The sequence below is a fragment of the Neomonachus schauinslandi genome, chromosome 14 (genome assembly GCF_002201575.2).
Source record: "Neomonachus schauinslandi chromosome 14, ASM220157v2, whole genome shotgun sequence".
NCBI lineage: Eukaryota > Metazoa > Chordata > Mammalia > Carnivora > Phocidae > Neomonachus > Neomonachus schauinslandi.
The window spans coordinates 64,376,814-64,382,813 of record NC_058416.1 but is presented as its reverse complement, the minus strand read 5'-3'; positions in this window follow the sequence as shown (position 1 = coordinate 64,382,813).

Here is a 6,000-nt window from a genome sequence, read left to right as displayed (position 1 = left end):
GAGTTAGGAAGTGTTCCCACCTCTTCTGTTTTTTGGTAAAGTTTGAAGTTGATTGGTGTTAGTTCTTTAAATATTTGGTAGAATTTACTAGTGAGTCCATCTGGTCCTCTACTTCTCATTGTTGGCAGTTTTTGGTTTGTTTGTTTTTTACTAACTCAATCTCTTGTTACAGATTTATTCAGATTTCCTATTTCTTCTTGAGTCAGGTTTGGTAGTTTGTGTTTCTAGGAATCAGTCCATTTCACCTGGTTATCTACTTTGTTGGCAGACAATTGTTCATAGTATTCCCTTATAATCAGTTTTTATTTCTGTAAGGTGATTCATTAGTGGTATCTCATCTTTCATTCCTGATTTTAGTAATTTGAGTCTTCTCCCTTTTTGTAGGCCAGTTTAACTAAACTTTTGTTAATTTTGTTGACTTCAAAGAATCAACTTTGCTTTCATTTAATTTTGAGGGTTTTGTTTGTTTGTTTGTTTGTTTGTTTTTTCTTTTTTATGGCCCAGAATATGGTCTGTCTAGGCATAGGTTCTCTGGGCACTTGAAAAAAATGTGTATTCTGCCTCGTTGGGTAGTGCTATTATGAATGTTCTTCTATCTTCCTGATTTTCTGTCCAGTTGTTCTATCAATTGTTGAGAGAGGAGTATTGAAGCTTCAACTATAATTGTCAGTTTGTCTATTTCTCCACTCAGTTTTATCAGTTTCACATTATTTTCCAGCTCTTTTGTTTGGTGCATATGCATTTGTGGTTGCTATGTCTTCTTGATGGATTGACCCTTTTTATGACTAGGTAATGTTTTCCTTTGTGCCTAGTAATTTTCTTAGGAAGTCTACTTTATCTGACATTAATACAGCTACTCTGCTTAGTACATCTTAGTACTTAGTACATCTTTTTCTATCCTTTTGCTTTCAACCTACGCATGGCATTGTATTTGAAGTGAGTTAATTTTAAATAGCATATATTTAGGTTATATATTTTTGTCTACTCTACCAATCCCTGTTGTTTAATTGTATTTAGACCATATATATCTAAAGTAAAGTAATTATCGATATGGTAAAGCTTAAGTTTGCCACTTGATTTTTGTTTCTGTTTGCACACTCTCTCTTTTTGTTTCTCTGTTTATTGTTCCTGCCTTCCTCTGGCTTACTTAAACATCTTTTAGAATTCCATTTTGAACAAAATCTTGCCATTTGCAACAACGTGGATGGAACTAGAGGGTATTATGCTGAGCGAAATAAGTCAATCAGAGAAAGACATGTATCATATGATCTCACTGATATGAGGAATTCTTAATCTCAGGAAACAAACTTAGGGTTGCTGGAGTGGTGGGGGATGGGAGGGATGGGGTGGCTGGGTGATAGACATTGGGAGGGTATGTGCTATGGTGAGCGCTGTGAATTGTGTAAGACTGATGAATCACAGACCTGTACCTCTGAAACAAATAACACATTATATGTTAAAAAAAAAAAGATAGTAGGAAGGGAAACATGAAGGGGGGGAATCGGAGGGGGAGAGGAACCATGAGAGACTATGGACTCTGAGAAACAAACTGAGGGTTCTAGAGGGGAGGGGGGCAGGGGGATGGGTTAGCCTGGTGATGGGTATTAAAGAGGGCATGTACTGAACGGAGCACTGGGTGTTATACGCAAACAGTGAATCATGGACACTACATCAAAAACTAATGATGTAATGTATGGTGATTAACATAACATAATAAAATAAAATTTAAAAAAAGAAAAGAGGGGCACCCGGGTGGCTCAGTCATTAAGCGGCTGCCTTCGGCTCAGGTCATGATCCCAGAGTCCTGGGATCGAGCCCCACATCCGGCTCCCCGCTCAGAGGGAAGCCTGCTTCTCCCTCTCCCACTCCTCCTGCTTGTGTTCCCACTCTCACTGTCTCTGTCAAATAAATAAATAAAATCTTAAAAAAAAGAATTCCATTTTGAATTATCTACAGTGTTTTTTAGTGTACCTCTTTGTATAGCTTTTTAATGGTTGATCTAGAATTACACTAAATACACACAACACATCAAAGTCTACTGGTGTCAATATTTACCAGTTAGAATGAAATGTAGAAACCTACCTCCCTTTATGTTCCTTTACCCTCCCTTAATTATAGTATAATTATCTTAGATATTTCCTCTACACAGACTGAGAATCATTTTAGGCAGTGCAATAATTTTTGCTTCAAGCATCAAACATAACTTAGCAAACTCAAGAGGAGGAGTCTGTTATATTTACCAGGATTTTGCTTACCATGCTCTTCTTTCCTGATATTTCAAGATTCCTCCTTTTACCATTTCCTTTCTGTTTAAAGAACATCCTTTAGCCATTCTTTTAGGGTACATCTGCTGGTGATAAGTTTCTTAGTTTTCCCGCATCTGAGAATATATTTATTTCCCTTGTATTCCTGAAGAATCTATTCAGATATAGAATTTTGGGTTGACATTTTTTTTTTCTTCCAGCACTTAAAAAAAGAAGTGCTACTTTCGCTGTTTTCCATGGTTTCTGATGAGAAATCTTTGGTCATTTGATTTGTTTTTCCCCTATAGGTGGGGTGTCCTTTTTCTCTGATTCTTCTCAATATTTTTCTTTGTCTTTTGTTTTCAGAAAATTAATTATGATGTGTCTTGGTGTCAGTTTCTTTGGGTTTATCCTGTTTGGGATTCAGGCAACATCTTGAAACTGTAGGATTTTTGGTTTTGTTTGCTAAATGTAGGAAATTTTCAGTTATTAATTCTTTGAATACTTTTTTTTTAAAATCCCTACCCTCTTTCTTTTCCTTTTGGGACTACAATGACATGGATGTTAAATCTTTAGTTATCATCATACATTTCCCCAGGGCTTTGTTCTTTTTTTATTTTTTCCACATTCTCTCTCTTGTTGAGATGAAATAATCTTGTTCTAGGTTCAAATTTATTTATTCCTTCCTCTATCCCCTCCATTTTGCTGTTGAGCAGAACTCTAATCTGCTTAGTCCCATCCATCTTTTTTTTTTTTTTAAGATTTTATTTATTTTTCAACAGAGAGAAAGACAGCGAAAGAGTGAACACAAGCAGGGGGAGTGGGAGAGGGAGAAGCAGGATTCCCGCTGAGCAGGGAGCCTGATGTGGGACTCGATCCCAGGACTCTGGGATCATGACCTGAGCTGAAGGCAGCCGATTAACAACTGAGCCACCCAGGCGTCCAGTCCCATCCATCTTTGTCAGACTAGGAAGCCCTTCCTGGCATGAGGAGAAGCAGAAGAAAACTATAAGAAAATATAATTTAACTTATATCTTCTTTATACAGAAGGACTTTTTAACAGTTAAAAATATAGAAGTCACAGAGGGAAAACCTTAATAGATTCAAATACTCAAATTTTTGTAACAACCTGAAAAAAAATCAGTAATAGAGTAAGTAGCAAGTGGCAAAAGGTACGTGCCACATATATGACAGCAATTAATGTTTCTAACATATAAAGTGAGAAAAACATCAATGCTCTGTATTTATGTGGGTACACAGACAATTCACCAAAGAGGAAATAAAAATAGGCAATATAAATTGAAAAAAATTTTAACCAAATTACTGTTCAAAGAAATGAGAATTAAAGATACCATTCTCTACCTACTCAATAAGTATACTTTTAAAACTGTGAATACCCAATGCTGGTGACAGGCAATGAAAATGCATACTCAGATAAGGGGTCTATGTGATACAACCTCCTAGATGTGAGCTAAAATTCTTTGAGAACTTTTCCTGAGGAAATCTTTCAAAATACCAAGGCTTTCTTCGGTAGCAGTATTATTGATAATAGAAAAATCATCTTTTATCAAAGTATGTCTTGAGGGATGGTTGTATAATTAATCATCATCGTTAATGTTAATTCAGCATTCACCTTGATCCAGGGAATCCTGTCCACTAAGTTCCTTGACAACCCTTTGATGTTAAGCCCTTTATCATCCCCATTTTACAGAACCTCAGAACACATTGCCCTAGTCACACCCCACTGCTGGGAATGGTAGAGACAGATTCCATCTTGCCTCTGTCCAACCCCCGAGGTCATCTTCCAGGAACATCTTCCATGTTCCAGTTAGAAACAGTAATAATCATGAGGGTGTTTTGTTTTGTTTAAGTAGGCTTCATGCCCAGTGTGGAGCCCAATGAGGGGTTTGAACCCACAACCCTGAGATCAAGACCTGAGCTGAGACCAAGAGTCAAAGACTTAACCAACTGAGCAACCCAGGTGCCCCCACAAGGGTGTTTTTAACAAAGCATAGACATGTTTATAATATGATGCTAAATGAAAAATGAGGATCTAGAATCACTTTATGATTTTAAGTGGGAAGAATATAAAATTGTTACAAAATGCAGCATGCAGAGAAGGAAATAATCAGAGAATAATCAGAGAAGGCAGGAGTTTAGGGAGAGAAGGTGGACAGAGAGGCCATGGAAGCAGTGCAGACATGAGGGGTGAGGAGTGGGAGTGGAGTAGAAGCCACTTTTTGCTCCTGAGGGCACTGCTGCCATTGGCTGAGCTCCTCCAGGCTCCCAAAGGGGGCCTGGACTATGCAGAGACCACCATCTGGGACAGTCCATGAAGGCACGAGGGGTCTACAGGACCCTAGGTCTCTGTCAACCAGAGCTCCCTGCCCCTTACTCCTTTACCCACTGGGGAAGTTAAAGGCACAGTGTCCTCCAATTTGGACAAAGAGCCAGTGGCACCTGTTCTGAGGGTTGAAGTCAGATGAGCTGCAAAGGTCAAGGGAGCCAGAGAGGACATCCCAGGACCCCACAGTGTGCTCTGGAATGGCAGCAGAGGGCTTGAGATTGGTGACAGCCTCCCCTCCAAATTCACAGCCTCCATTGTGGAGGGCTTTGTTACCAACAGGGAGACCAAGGCAAGGAGAGGTCAATTCACTAGTCTGAATTGTGAATTCACTGGCTGTTTGTCAAAGGGTGTTCTGCCCATCATCGCAAACCCCTGTCCCCCTCCTAGGCCCCCAGAGCAGGGCCGAGTGATGCGAAGATTCATGCTGTCTCTGGGAGCACCAAGAAAGGGCACCGGGAGGTGCTCTGTGATCAGAGACTCTACAAACATCTGCTACACTGGAGGAAAACAAAGCCAAAAGATAGAAGGAACATGGTCATTCATTTCCTCTGAAATGAAATTGGCTCCTAGGAGCTTCCCAAACCCCAATCCCCAGGAATCTGGAGCCTAAATTTAGATTGTCCTTGGAAGGTCACTGGATCACCCTGGCGCAGGGTCAGTCGGCAGCTGCTCAAGATAAACTTGGCTTTTCTGCTGACTCAGGCCTTTCCCTCACACAATTAATGAGATCCTGCCGCACTTCCCCTGGCAAAGAAGAACAATAGCTGTAGATGAGCAGGTGGCCTTGGCTGGCACGCTGGCCTGGGAGCCCCTTCTCCAGAGATCAGGGAGTCATGGCCCTGCCCAGCCCTAGACCCTTCTGACCTCAGCTGGCAGGCCCTTGCCCACTGTCTTGCCCCAGCCTCATGGAGCTCCATGTGCCCCCCAGTCATCGTGCCCCTTCCCACCTCCGGACTCTTGCATGGAACCTCTTTCCTGGACCTTGGCTGAACTCTCACCTCCTCAGAGAGGGCTCTAACACTCTGCATCACCTTGCCATCTCCCTACCCCATGGCCATGGGCACACCTGAAAAGGCCCTACGCAATTAGTGGTCTAGGGCAGGAGTTGGCTGGGCGTGTCCTCCACCCAGAGACAGTGCTCAGTGCGAAGCAGGAGGTCAGGAGACCACCATGAGTGGAAGGAAGGGCAGGCACATCCTCAAGCCCCTCCTAGGTCTGGGCTGGGCCTCTCTGCAGTGGCTCGGGTTCCACTGCAGGCCTGGGCCACAACCAACACAGTTGTGTTGGGGTAGAAATCAGATTGTGATAGGTGGAGACTAAGGCCTTTCCATCAAGTTCCCAAAATACTGTGAAGCTGTCCCCAAAGAGATAGAGGCTTGCTGAGGTCACCCCGGGGTGCCAGCCTGGGGG